The 15161-nt window shown below is 48.3% G+C and overlaps 1 protein-coding gene and 1 long non-coding RNA gene across 3 annotated transcripts in view; one reads left to right on the forward strand and one right to left on the reverse strand.

The window, feature by feature from the left end:
- Rassf2 (Ras association domain family member 2) overlaps positions 1–11108 on the reverse strand; it is a 37866-nt gene extending 26758 nt beyond the window's left edge. The window contains exon 1 of one of the 2 annotated variants that reach the window (XM_029536984.1): positions 11075–11108. The gene's annotated coding sequence lies outside the window, so the exon portion shown is untranslated. Of the gene's footprint in view, positions 1–10570; positions 10740–11074 lie in introns of those variants that run through there. The other variant, XM_021194338.2, reaches the window with a different exon arrangement.
- Positions 1674–4393, forward strand: LOC110317575. Its single transcript, XR_002380332.1, has 3 exons — positions 1674–1940; positions 2207–2680; positions 3291–4393. It is a non-coding gene; the product is annotated as an uncharacterized LOC110317575 (long non-coding RNA).
- Positions 11109–15161: the final 4053 nt, after the last annotated feature.

The following is a 15161-nucleotide window of genomic DNA, read 5'->3' on the forward strand; positions in this document are numbered from 1 at the left end:
TGTGTGTGTGTGTGTGTGTGTGTGTGTGTGTGTGTGTGTGTGTGTGTTTCAATCCCCTCAGGAAGAAGGGCTGATGGCAAGCAGGAAGCTCCAGCTCTCATTGCGCCACACAAGGAAGGAGATTTAAGCTGTGGGCCTGCCCTGCCGAGATCTACAGATGACAAGAGAGTCCACACAGTGGCTCACAACGTTGCATGAGTAAATTCGGGTTTTCAATGCTTTGACTTTATCTAAATGCCTTGATCAATGGAGGACCCACCTCCTGGCCAGGCTGTGTCCTTTGGGACCTGCTTACTCTCCCTTTCCTCAGAGGACCTCCACCTTTTGCACCTGACACCGGAGATCCCGGGCAGCACCCAGTACCACAGGAGGCCTGGAGCTGAGCATCAATTATTAAAAGTATCCCCCACAAAGCTTGACTCTCTTTATTCTTTAAACATTTTAAGATGTGCTTTATTAGGAGAGTGTGCCTTGAAGCCAGGTGGTGGTCCAGCTTCAAGGCACTCTCCAAGCACTTGGGAGGCAGAGGCAGGTGTTCTCTATGAGTTCCAGGCCAGCCTGGTCTACAGAGTGAGTTCCAGGCCAGCCAGGACTACACAGAGAAACCCTGATGGGAAGAGAAAAAGTAAATAGATAGATAGATAGATAGATAGATAGATAGATAGATAGATAGATAGATAGATAGATAGACAGACAGATAGATAGATAGACAGACAGACAGACAGACAGATAAAAGGAGAAAGCACTTTGAGACTTGGGGGATAATGACCAGACCTTGGGGTGGGAGCATATCAGGAGGTACATCTTGGCCATATGTATGTAAGTTCATACATATCATACCAGCCAGAATCTGCTCATAAAGAGGAGGGCATTTGAAGCATTGTGAATGTTAGAAGAGACAGATTAAAAGTAGAACAGTAGGAAAGTTAGTCACCAAGGACAAACTGGGGGTGTGTGGAGGCAGGAGGTGGAGAGAAAGCGTGCGATTCTGACTATGAGGAAAATGCTTTGACCCCGCCCACCATAAAAGAAGCATCAGAGAAGAAATGAAAGCCACAAGGTCGGGTGACTGCCCCAGGCCCCGCACAGAGCTCAGTGTTCCTGGCTGGGATGGGCTCAGCGAATGGATTAGGCATCAGCCAACAGAGGCTGGGAGTCTTAGGATATGGGAGGGTGGAAGGGAGTGGTCCATCAAACAGGCTGTAAAAAAAAGGCTGACCTGTAAGAGCCAGGCCCAGGGTAGAGCAGGGTGGAGGGGTCCTGTCCAGGCTGAGCCTGTCAATCACAGCCACCAATCTGCAATCATAGCAACTTGTCAAGAGAATAAACTATATTCTCCATCACAGGCTCCACAATAACCCCCCCCCCCACACACACACACACACACACTCCTACTCTTAGATAAAAGCTTCCATTACTGACAAAGGCACAGGCCCTACCCCAGCCACCTCTCTCCCACGGGCCACTGGGCAGATGCAGAACTGAGCCAGAGCAAAAGGCTGGGCTGGGATTCCCCCAGCAGTTGGGTCTGCAAAGACCAGCTCCTTCCACCCACCTGGGCCTCTGACTCCGGTCCTGCACATTCAGGTCTGAATTCCCCAACACAGCTACAGCAGAACTCAGGAAGCCGCTCTGAGGCAACTGCCCCAAACACCTGCTTCCGGCTACACACCAGCACCAGCAGGGGTTGGCTAAGTGAGTGGCTGCTGGGGCCGGGCCTGCCCAAGCCACTGACTGCACCAAATCAGTCAGCCTGACCAGAAGAGCTGCTTGTTTATAGAGGGACATCCCTCAGGCATCCCCAAAGCTTCGGGCCTTTTCAATGGATGTTTATAAAAGGAAGCTCAGAGGCCCTTTATCTCTTGTGAGAAAACAAGAGCCAAGGTCTGTACTAAAAATGGCACAGAAGGAAGCAAAAACTCTTTCTGAAAAAGTTACGTGTGAGTGGATCTATCTGAAGGTCCAGGTATTGGTGTGTGTGTGAGGGGGTGTGTCTAAAGATAGGCATGGCAGTGTGAAAGCGTGTGGAGTGTTTTGAGATGTAGAATGAGGGTGGGGGGAGCTGTGCATGGTGTGCTTGTATGGCTATTTGTATATAGGGGGGGGCATCAAGGGTAACATGTGTCAGGAGAACATGTCAATGTTTTTTCTTGACATATTACATTCAACACAGAAGCCTTGTAACGCTGGAATTTCTACCCCCTAGTAAGTACCAATCAGTTCTGCAGTGGACATCCATCCAGTGTCCTCTAGTCCAGTTAAGTTCTGACACTTGCTCTCTGGAGGAAGCATCAGATTCCGTGGATTGGACACTCAAACCCCTAGACCAACCTTCTCTTCACACGCCAGTCACAAGACCCAGCTTGTAACCTGTGCTTCTGGTCAACTGGCTAGCTGCCAATCAAGATCCTACAACCTCTCAACCAGTTGGGCTTTTTTGCAAGGCAGCTCAGGGAAGTACTTACACGCTCAGGTTTACCGTAAAGCATATCGCAGAGGTTGTAGGAGCTGCACAGTGTGAGGCCTATAAGCTTCCATGTCCTCTGTTGGTGCAAGGCACTGGGGATGCTCTAAATCCTATCCTTTTGAAGAGCTCCCTACACAAGTATACTTGAAACATCAACAGCCACATTGAAATGTGATTGAAGAAAGAGGGTACGATCCAACGCTTGAGCCATGGGTGAGGAAAGCCATCAAGGCTTCATATATCTATCTTAGCCTCTCTGGTCAGCAGTCCCCTTCCTAGTACATGGGACAAGACCAGTCTGGAACAAGGAGAATCACACTGCTCACTCTAAGACAAGGTAGGTAACAGAATTCAAACTGGCTCAATCAGAGTCTTAGGCTGCTGGCCCTCATCCTCTGTTATATACAGACCCTGGGAGGAAGAGCTCAGTCACAGTTCTGTGAGGTGGCCTCTGTTGCCATGCAAAGGGGCCCTGCCACTGTGTACGTATCTCAGCCCTTCTGTGAACTAAAATCCAACTGTGATAGAAATTTCGCCAGATCGGTTTGTCTCAAAGTGGTTAGGGGGTACTGGGGAGATGGCACAGACCCAGGCTGAGTGAAAAAGAATATACTCTAGACCTGTATTTCTCAGAAGCAAGGGCTATTTTAATGGAGTAGTATAGAAGTGTTCCCTGGAAAGACGGCTGAACCTCCTTCTGACTCAGTATTTGCTCCTACATATGTTGAGTCCTCCCTGCCTGTCTTTCAGGCTGGTCTCCCAGCTCAGCAGACTTGCCAACAGCAGGTAAGGAAGGGCTGCCCCTGGTTTCCTCCCATGACAGGTTTCTGTGAGGGCCACGCGTCCTGTTTACAGAATGGTTTCCAATGGTTTCACTGGCCACACTGAGACTCAGGTCTGACTTCACATCCTCTTCCTGAAGGGAACCCCCCGCAAGCCTTCCTTTTTTGGTGCTCTAAGCTGAGAATCTGAACTTTGTATACTGGAATCTTGGGGTTTCCTCTACTTCTTACCTGAGATCAGGGTTGGAAATCAAAAGCCAGGATGTCTGACTCCCTTTCTCCCCAGAACCCACAGGGTCTTTGGGCTAGAGACAAGGGTCTCCAGGCAATCAGCCACACTAGGTTGTCTTTTCTACCTCTTTTAACATAATGCCCAACCATCAAAGGAGGAAAATTCATTATCATCCAGCTGATCTCCCAGCACCAGAAGAGACTGTACATCTGGGGGTTTCCATGGCATTTCAAGGGAAGTTCCCCACAGTATCATAGTCACACCTACTCAGCTTGCCCTAGCTGACCAGCCCTACAAGGAAAATCAGTACCAAGATTTCTGATTCCTTTCAAGGACCTCCAAGGCTGTTTGTATAGAATCTGCTTCGGGTTTCCTAAGTGCCTGGGATTTGAAGGGCAGCTTCCCACTGGGCAAATGAAAAGGCAGAACCAGGTACAGAGCCACCAGAGGCTTCCCAGATCTACCTCTGATTGGGGCACTGAACACTCACAGGCCAGTAGGACTTCTCTTAGCAAAGATCCTAAAGCTTTCGTCCTAGAACATGGCACCCTATAAAAGTTCCCTGACCTGATCAGTGACCCTGGAATACCTGAAAAGATCTACAAGACCTGGCTTCCCAGCCCTGAGCACAGGACCCCAGCTTCTGGATCACCTCACCATAGCTTCAATTCAAAGAACACACTTCTTTACTGGACCTGCCCCCAGCTGTCCCTCCACATGCACAGCAGAGTGATTCTCACCTTGAAGGCCCCATGGTCAAGAAGACCTGACACAACTTCATAAAGAGGGTACCTATTATCTTCTGTTATTATTTAACTTCTCAGAATACCTGAAGCTTCATGGACCCTACCATACCCCCTTTGTCCTAGGTCATCTTGTGAACAAAGTGCAACACACATAACCTTGGACACCATGAGGGGCACTCAGCAAGTCCTGGTCAGCCACAGAGTTCTGGGACACACATGCACAAAAAAATTCTTAAAATAGAAAAGTTGAGACTCCATATTTAAAGAAATTAATCTAACAATCCATAACTGAATCTCATTTACCGCAAGACAGCTACTAACCCACCTTCCCAAACTCACCACCCACACAGAGAGTCCTTGGGTGAGATGGTTCAGCAGCAAGGGGCTGAGGCCCAGCAGCCAGAAGCCATCAAACCCAGCTATAATCAGCTCCTAGCCAGCAGGGCTGTACACTGCCACCCCAACCATCTATCTCCTTCCTGCCATGGAGATTGAAGCTTGGCACCTGTCCCAGGGCAGGGAGAACGGTCAGGGCCCTGTGGCCTGGCATGAAATAAACCGCAAACACCAAATACTATACTTCTTACCCAAGACTTTCCTTTTTTAATGTACAAATAACATATACATTTCATGTTTGTTTTTTAAAATACAAATAAGCAAAAAGTAGACTCACAAAATGACAAATACAGAATGATCTCACTTATCTAGGGGCTTTCTAGAACAGGCAAATTCATAAAGACAATCTGTAGAACAGCAGTAGCCAGGGGCTGGGGAGAGGATGGAGTGGGGAGGACTGTTAAGGGGTACACATTATCTGTTCAGAGTGACATATACCCTGGAAATACATAGTGGTAATGGTCCTACAAGATTGCAAGTAAGTTTGCTGACATTGAATTGTACACTTAAAAATGATCAAAGAAGGGGCCGGTGAGATGGCTCAGCAGGTAAGAACACCTGACTGCTCTTCTGAAGGTCCTGAGTTCAAATTCCAGCAACCACATGGTGGCTCACAACCATCCGTAAGGAGATCTGACTCCCTATTCTGGAGTGTCTGAAGACAGCTACAGTGTACTTACATATAATAAATAAATAAATCTAAAAAAAAAATCAAAGAAATAGTTTTTACGGTTTTCAACGGGGCATTAAAGATGTAAAGCTATTACATGTAGAGGAAAAAAAAGAGATGAGAATCAAAATTTCCCCAAATTCTGCCACCTAGAGATACAGGCCATCAGCTCTTGGCATCCATTCTTGCAGACACATAACTAAATGGGTGGCATGGTTGACAAAAGTAGTACCCTGCCTGGTAACTTCCTTCTTACAAGTACACAGTACCTGTCCGTGTTTACAGACGCGCATCTGTAACCTTTCCTTTCAAAGCCATGTGATACTCCATACCATAATTAACTAACTGGAGATTGTAAGCATCGTAAACAATGACTCAAGGGACATCCCCAAACACCTATCCAATTATATCCTTAGCGGAGTGCTGAGTCAGGGGCTCCCTCAGGAAGGCTGTCCAGAGAGCCGAGAGAATAAGCTACTCTAAGGGGGCTAAATTCTGACTTACCAACACTCTGCTCTCTACACCGATCTTTCTTAGATTCCACTTGGGATCCTAACAATTTGCATAGTGCTCAGAAAATTAAACTGTCTTTTCCACAGAAACCACCCTAATCTCCATTCCCAGGGCTACCCTGGGCTCACATCCTCATGGGCCATGAAAATCTGACCAACTGGGACCTAACAAGGCAGGCAAGGTTATCCAGGTTTAATGTTCACTGAGCTTCTTATCCAGCAGGAGACCCTAGCACCATTTTGAGGGTACCCAGAGATGTCTGCTTTTGAAAAGCTTTTTGTTGTTCAAGATCTCAGTCTTGAGTAGACATTTAAATATTTCCTTAAAATGTGAATAGACTCTTCCTAAAGAAACCAAGGGCTAAAAGGGACACATGAAACCACCTATCCCTTGCCTTTGAAATGGGGAAGTAAGGCTCAGAAAGTTTTGGCATAGATGTCTCAATAACCACCCTAGAGCTCCAGGACTGTCTCAAATGGCGAGTCAACCAAGTCAGAGCAAACTTTGGACACCTAGTGCAATCCTTATCCCCCTTTGCTGGGGCATAACATTGACATCGAGATCACTGGGGTCATATCCCAGCTCAGCTGTTGCCAGAGGGTTCACACAACTCATGTCCTGCCAACTCAGTGTTCAGTGACCCCATCTGATAGCTAGAAGAAAATCAGCAACAAGAGGAATATTTATGACAGAAACATGTGAACACCAAACTAAGGCTTCCGGGTACCACCTTCTGAGAGCCAGCTGTTATGATGCCACAGTGTATCACTGGGAGCCAACTGTTACAATACCACAGGGAATCACTGGTCACAACCTAGCTATGCACTCCTGAGCTGCTGACCTCCGTTTTCTCACCTAACAGTCTCTGTTTCCAAATCCAGTTCTCCATGTTCCATCATAATACACACTCTCAGATCGATCACACCCTTCCTCGAATTAACCAAAGAACCAGAAAATGTCTTCCTGAACACAGAGACAAGAAGCCAAGTTCAAGTGGAAAGGGAATGGGGATGTAAGACAAGAAGGGAAAAACAGAGTGATGTCTCATCGATTAAGAGCACTGGCTGCTCTCGAGACCAGGCTTGGTTCCTACCACCTACACGACAGTTCACAACCATCTGTAACTCCAGTTCCAGGGCACCCAATGCCCTTCTCTGACCTCTGCAGGTACCAAACACTCACAGGTTACACGTACCATACATGTAGGTATTTACCTATCTTCATACAATAAATCTTTAAAAGAGAGAGTCATTCCTGTGAGCAGTTGGAAAACAGTGTCCCAAGAAGGAACTCTAGAGACAGCACAGAACATGTCTTCAAATAATCCCTTCAGAGTGAGGGAACTGGGGTGTATTTATATAATTTCTTCCATCACTGGCTGATAGAAGCCTACAATACATAAGGAAGGCACTGACCAGTCTACTACATGACCTACATCCCACAGGGGGAAAAAAAGGTAAAAAGGAAGACAGACTCCAAACCCATTACACCAACAGAAAGGAACAGTTAACCAAACAAACACAACTGAGTGCCAACCATTGGTAAGACCACACAGTGATGGAATATGCCTACTTTGCCAATCACTTTGGGTTGACATAGCCAAAGAAAGCACAGAGGATCTTTCTGTCAGCTGATAGAAAGGGTTGGGGATTGGGGGGGGGGGGCACTTGGAAGTCATTGGAGTCAGCCAAATGTCCTTCACTCTCTAGTTTAGCCACAGTTGCCTTGAGCAGGAGTCCACAGGAGCCCCAAACTATTAGCCCAAACAACTGCATCAAGTTGTGCTTATAGACTTGTCGTCTTCAACCAGGGAGGATCAGCAGGGACCCACTCAATGGAATGTAAGCGTGCCCACCTTTACTGTACTTACTCTCTCTACTGCCTCACAGCCATAGCCTCTGTGGAAACGCAGAAGAAAACTGGCAGGCTTAAGTGGGGAGCTTACTCCTTCTCAAGGACTTTAAAAAATTCTTCTAGGAGCTAGCCGGGCGGTGGTAGGCAAAGGCAGAAGATCTCTGTGAGTTCAAGGCTAACCTGACCTACATAGTGAGTTCCAGGACAGCCAAGACTACACAGAGAAACCCTGTCTCCAAAAAAAAAAAAAAAATCCTTTAGGAATCAGGGAGGTGTTTATATGTGGCAATGCGTCACTGGGGTAAATGAATGGATCGCACTGTGAGGGGTCAGGAATAGTGGTGAGCGATATGAAGGACTGTTGCCCTGGCATTATAAGCACAGCTGGGGCAGCTCTCAGCAGCTAAGTCTTGAGATCAGAGTTTTTATTCCAAGCACAAAGACTTCAGGGGTTTTTCGTTGGAGGAGAGGAAAGGAGGCTTAGGCAGGCCCTAAGGCTGTTCTTAGGCCCTCCCTCCCCTATCCTTCTCAGCCTTTCCTCTCTGAGGACTCTGGCAGCTACACTCCTCACTATCTGCCTCCATCTCCTCCCAAGCTGTGAGAACACTTCCTCTCTAAGAATCTCAAAGAGGGCAATCAGCTCAGGCTCTCTTGTGATTGGACAGCAGGTCTCCTTTCTGGCAAGCCCCAGAGAGTAGCCCAAAAGAGAAGTGTTAAAAGTACAGACCTGAGCATACCTCTAGCAGGGACCCTTAGCCATCCCTAAGTGGCGCCGCGCGCGCACACAGGACCAGACAAGAAGCATGGCTGTGAGGCACTAGAAAAGAAGTCAAGCCGGGTGTGGTGGCGCACGCCTTTAATCCCAGCACTTGGGAGGCAGAGGCAGGCGGATTTCTGAGTTCNAAAAAAAAAAAAAAAAGAAAAGAAAAGAAGTCAAAGGGAAACCAGTCAGCCTCTGAGACCCTAACAAATGGACCCTAACACCTGAGAGAGGAAGTAAACTGTAAACAAAGGGTGGCATTCATTGACCTCCCCCTAAAAGACCACAAAATAGAGAGAAAGCAGGCACCTCTAAAGACAAGACACAGCGAGCTGGAGAGAGGTAAGCTGTGGAAGTCATTGCCCTCAGGGAAGAAGGGGAGGGGCGGGATGGACCGATGCAGAAACCAAGGGTGCAAGAACAGAGCATGCGCTGACCAACATGGTCCATCCCAAGGATGCTGGTGTGGGGATCTTGGATACCCTGGTCTCCTTCTAGCTGGGTTTCTCTAGTCTACCCTCATCATTTGTGCACGAATCCCATGTTTTGTTGTGTTTCTGCAGTACTCCTCTGCTCTTCTATTTGTTAAAGAAGAAATGGGTGTGGCTTCCCATGATCCCCCACCTCCACCCCACCCCACCCCACCCCACCCCGCCCAAAATACTACCAGTCCACACCTCCAAGTGGCCAGGCAGACTATACACAGCCCCCTTTGGTACTAAGGCAAGAAACATGCTTCTTTGCAAACAAAGGTCATCTCTCACTCCGCCATCATTTGATGCACCTCTTTTCTCTACCTTCCCGAATCCCGCTGGACTGCAGCAGGTCCTAAGAATCAGGCTTTAGTCCAAAGGAGAAATAACCCAAAATGCAACAGCTCTACTCTAAGTTCTCCGAGCTCAAATGAGCATCGCTCAGGAAGATACCACAGTTAGTCCCCTAGGACAGAAAGGGAGGATGAGAAGAAGGGGAGGGGTTGGGGGCGCTCTTCTCAAATTCAGTATAGCTTAGCCACAGAGGTTTCTTTAACCCCCAGACCACCTGTAGAAAAAGCTTCCACTTAGTAAACGTGGATTGAAAGTATGGCATATCAACCTCAGGTTCCTCATTCACGTGCTCTTCAAAAATATCCCCTGGCTGAATCTGCCGGCTGTTTTTGAGAACTGTGACCCTAATTTTTTCTTCCCACTGTCCCAGGACCATTTACCGCAGGGACAGAGCCGGCTCTGACAAATTGTCATTTGTCCACCGCTTCCTCTTACAGGAATCCTCCACTTGCTTACCGTAACCCTGGCCTCTGCTCTCAGGAAGAATCGTTTCTAATGCCCTGGTTTTCCAGACTCCTGGGACTAAAGCGCGCGCAGCATCGAGAAGCCTCGTGCTGAGCTTGCCACTGAAGCACAGTGGCTATTTGTCCAGTGGCTGGTCCAAATCTATCCCTGTCGGGACTCCACCATTCTACTACCTCCCAGGGCGCACTCAGAGATAAAGCTGGGTGCAGAGTAAGCGCTCTAATACACGAGTGGCCAGGCCGTCTTTTGAAAGCACCTGCCTAGCTCGGCCTCCAGCGACCTCAGACACCAGCTCCGGAAGGGACAAGAAACCCGGGAGGGGGAAGTGCGCCGAGCACCGCGCGCTCTTAAACTCTGAAACCCAAAGGGGACTGGGCTCGCCTTGGATCGACGACGTGGTCCTCGCCCGGGGAGCCAGAGGGCGCATAACAGTCCGACCCTCCCCTAAGCTCTCCAGGCCTGCACCTGCTATCTCGCTTCACCTCGCCAGGGAGTTCGGGGACACCCTGCTCCGGGGATGGGGACACTTTCCTGCCACTGCACTTAGTGTCGACCTCAGAAAAGATCTTAAGGGGTCAGAGCCGCAGCATGAGCTCCAGGCCACAACTTTCTACCCGGGGAAAAGGAGTGGGCTGGGGCGCCCGCCTGCGCTGCTTCTGGGGCAGCCCTCATACCTAAGCCCACCTTGCGGCTTGGGTGGCGAAAGGGGACAGGGAAGACTCAGGGGCCGGACCAGGCTGGCCACGGGCCACTGAGGGAAAACTTTGGGCTGGGTAGAGGGAGACAGGACCACCGGCACCTTGCGCCCATATCCTGTGCCAGTACCCGGCTCCTCGAGCCCCGCGCCCTGTGTCTTGCCTGTGTCCCGGACCATCTGCATCCGCTCTCGCCGCAGGGGTTGGAAAGTGGGGGCGCCGCTGCGGGGGTGGGGGTGCTCCAGCGTGCTTGGCCAGTGATCCGCGGGACCCGCTCGCTTGGGCCGGCCTGGGCGGCGACAGTGCGGTTGAGGGCGGGCGCCCCGCCCACCTGGCCCCTCCGCCCCGCCTCCCTAAGCTCTGCCTTTATCTGCCGATCCTTGACCAACCCACCCGCCACCCTGCAGTTCTCTCCCCACCCCTCTTCTCTTGCCTTTCTTTCCTTCTCTCCCTCCCTCCCCTCTAGGGGGCGGAGCTTCTCCCCTCCCTTCAAGACAGACAATGCTGTGGCTTCGCGTCGCCTCCTCCCTTCATCTCTACCCCCCCCCCGTTCCCGCGTACCCCCACCCCAGCTCGCGCGGGCTGCCAGCGTTTCTTCTCGGCAGGCAAGAGTGCATGAGGAGGAGGCGGAGAGCGCGGATGAAGGGAATAAGGTGCTGCCTCTCACCCCATAGATTCTGCCCTCTCCAAGCCACGCCGAGATTTGGCCCAAGCTCTTCAGTTCGCCTGGCACTGTGACAGTCACTCCCAGGGAGCAGCCCGCCTAGAGAATACAAATTTCCTAGCAGTGGATGTGCAATTGGTGGAGTGGGGTGGTGGTTCTTTCTAACACCCGGGTTTGTTCCCAAAAGGGTTTGAGTTGCCAAAGGGCTAAGTGGGCCCCTTCGACTTGGCAGGCCGGCAGACGTGACAGCAATGTGAAGGAAGTCAAGTTTCTTTGTCCATCCCTCACCTCCTCCTCCTCTCCATCCTTAGACCTCCGGGGAACTCTAGTGCATAAGAGGGAGCACCCAGCTACGGATTCTATAACCTCTAACCATAAGTCTTCGTTTATATATGCCCGACCTTGCAGTCGGTCCCCAAACCAAAGGGAAAGGAAATCTAACGGTTAAAGAAAGGGCAGCCAAGCTTCCAAAGTGCATCCCATCTGCCTGGAAGCCAGATATTCTCTTTTAAACACATTGTTTGGATCTTGGAATGTGTCTCCCATAGAAACAATGTTATAAACGGCTATCCGTTCCCAGACCAGCCAGCCTCAAATGTGCTGAACCCAAAGCGCAGCTGCGGGGTGGTGCTGGAAATGTCCCACAATACTGAACAAGAAGGCTACTGATCGGCTTTTTCTACTGTGAAGGGGGGGGGTGTTAGGGAGATAAATGCATCTAGTTCTTTCCCCTTGAGCTATAAACACAAACCGGGTCCATTGATTTCTCTCACTGGAGCCATTACTGCGTATCAGGTAAGCTGCTTTCCTTTGCAGCCTTTCTCAAGCTAGAACTGCAGAGTGAGCTGAGGAAATCTCCAGGAAACCTTCTCCAAGGGACCTTTCTTCTCTTCTAACCTGACCTTCTGTGACCTCAGAAACAGGACAAAGGACAGCCATGACTCCTAACAGCAGGGCTCTGGCTTTGCTGTTGGAACTCTTTGAGATGTTGCTAGAATTCTTCAGTCCTACCCCAGCCTCTCAGGAGAGCCACTCCCTGGCTCCCCTGGCTCACGCTGAGTCAAATGGTCATCTTATAACCAATCATCTGGCTTCCTGCCAATGAGGGTACATTCCTAATGCCCGAAATACTGGTCCTTGGCCCTGTTAAATCCAAACCAGGCAAGGCCTGATGACGTGCACGCATAATTCCAGTGCTCAGGAGGCTGAGACAAGAAGAGTGTGAATTTGGGGCTATTCTGTGCACACAGTGAGACCTTTAAAAAGCACCTCCGTGAATACAGTAAGTGGTGATCTGAGTCACTGGAAACCACCTTTCTAATGGTTTGTTTCCTCATATCGAGGCTGTGGGAGAGGAGAGTGGTCCTTCATCCTTTCAGAGAAGACAAAGATGATGCATCTGGCCTGGAGATGCTGTTTCTCAATAGGAAACACACATTGAATTTTCTTTCTTTCTTTCTTTCTTTTTTTTGAAAACTGTATAGTCCTAGCTGTCCTGGAACCCACTCTGTAGACCAGGCTGGCCTCGAACTCAGAAATCTTCATGCCTCTGCCTCTCGAGTGCTAGAATCAAAGGTGTGTGCCACCACTGCCCAGCAGAAACACACTTTAAATTTTACCTTTCAACACTGCAGACTTCCACATGCAGACTGCACAGGAAGGTCCACTGTCTACGAGAGCAGCGAAGGAGTTCCCTCTAAAAGAAACTGCCCAATAAAAAATGGTACCAAATACTGGGGCAATAACTCAGAAGGAAAGGGTGGGGCCCTAGGCTCCTCACAAGAGCTATGTTATGCGTTTAAAATTTCTAGTAGCCACGTTAATAGTAGCTGGAGAAAGCCAGGCATGATAGCACACACCTATAATCCCAGCATTTGGAAGTCAGAGGCAAGAGGACTGTGGGTTCAAGGCCAGCTTAGGGTATAGGGAAATTTGCCTCAGAGGTGTTGGTGGAGGAGGAAGAGGAAAATAAATCAGGTAAAATTAAGTTTTATAATATTTCTGTTTAGCCTGGTGTGATGAAAACAAAATTTTAATGTGTTATCAATATAGAAGTAGTTTGCTGGGCATGGTGGCACTTGCCTTTAATCCCAGCAGTTGTGAGGCATTGGCAGGATCTCTGTGAGTTTCAGGCCATCCAGGGCTACATAGTGAGACCCTGTCTTAAAAACACATAAATAAATCTTAAATATACAGTAATATAGGGCTGGCGAGATGGCTCAGTGAGTAAGAGCACTAACTGCTACTGCTCTTCCAAAGGTCCTGAGTTCAAATCCCAGAAACCACATGGTGGCTCACAACCACCCATAATGAGATCTGACACCTTCTTCTGGTGTGTCTGAAGACAGCTACAATGTACTTATATGTAATAATAAATAAATCTAAAAAAATATACAGTAATATAAAGAAATTACTCATGAAATATTTTACATTTGATACTATATATTAATATATTTTGGTACTAAGGATGAAGTAGGTACACGTTTAAACTTCAGCGCATCATAATTTAGATGCTGAATTTTTATCAAAAGTTTCTCAATCTGATTCGTGTATTTAGGAATATATGTATGTATGTGTATATACATGTAACAGTAAGTTATTTTTAAAAGAGGCCATGAGTTTGAAAGAGAGTAAGAAATTATATGGGAGGGTTAACATGGAGGACAGGGAAGGAGGAAATGATATAATTATATAATCTTAAAAGATAAAAGAAGAAAAAAATTCTCAATCCGTAGTTACATTTTCAAAAATTCTAGCTAGACAAGTCGACTCACATACCTAAGTGGATCAAACAGACTTCAGACTTACTTAGTAATTGCACTGGGAAGCAATATCTAATTTTAATTTGAGTTTTGAGTAAATAAACTTAAAATTCTGTTACTAAAGAGCCCAAGCCAGCCAGGCGTGGTAACATACTCCTTTAATGCACTCCTCCAGCATTCAAAAGGCAGAGGCAGGAATATCTAAGTGTTCAAGGCCAGTCTATTCTACAGAGTGAGTTCCAAGCCAGCCGAGGATACGTAGTGAGACTCAGTCAAAAAAAAAAAGAAAAAGAAAAAGGAAGGAAGAAAGGAAGGAAGGGAGGGAGGGAGGGAGGGAGGGAGGAAGGAAGGAAGGAAGGAAGGAAGGAAGGAAGGAAGGAATGAAGGAAGGAAGGAAGGAAGGAAGGAAGGAAGGAAAACAACAGCATATAAGGAACTGGAACCAACCAATTCAATAACTACATATGACCAACAGCCTCCACAGGAGGATGACCCCGACTAATGGCTTCCAGAGTGGGTTGAAGAGGCCCCCTGACTCTCATTAGCAAAACACAGGCAGAAATGTAGAACACCCACAGAAAGTAATTCTCCCACTTCCTTTAGCTCTCACTCTTGCATCTGGAAAGGTCTGTGCTGGGAAATAGGAGGATACGCTCCCCACGATTATACAGAGGGAAGGCCTGCGTTTAGCTTACTAGGGTCACCATATATCCTTCGGTACCACAAGGCATGCAGAAGTTTAAGAGAAGCTAAACTGTGAGGCACGGGCTAGACTTGGATGCAGGTCATTTGCTTAGGACCCAGAAAGCAAGAATGATGGAAGGACTATAAGAGTGTAGAGAAGAAATTTGCCTGGTATGTTAACAGACAAGCTACTGCTGTGAGCATCTAGGGCTGTGGTCCTCAGGGTCCCCTCTGAGGAACTGAATAAGTGCACCTCAGAGCTGTCTTCTCTGAGGCTGGGGGACTGCACAGCTTATGGAAACCTGACCATTTGAGTATTGCTTCCAGCCTAGCTTATCTCCTCAGCCCTTCTGAACGGTGTGGCCTTTGTTGGCCTCAGGGAAACATCTGAGAGAAAAAAAAAGAGCTGTGACTGTTGTCCCTGTAACAGGGACAGAAAAGGCGGGGGGGTGGGGGTGGGAATTAAGGGGACAGAAGAAGGGACGATACCTCTTCACGTGGAATCTGGGTGTGAATCAGAACCTCAGCTCGTAAATCACAACTGCCTCTCACGCCAGCGTTTGACTTCCCAAAGACATTTCAACTGAACAACACACCTCACAAGACTACCTTCATTCAGTGGAGATTCTTTTTTTTTTTTTTTT

The sequence above is a fragment of the Mus pahari genome, chromosome 3 (genome assembly GCF_900095145.1).
Source record: "Mus pahari chromosome 3, PAHARI_EIJ_v1.1, whole genome shotgun sequence".
NCBI classification, from domain to species: domain Eukaryota; kingdom Metazoa; phylum Chordata; class Mammalia; order Rodentia; family Muridae; genus Mus; species Mus pahari.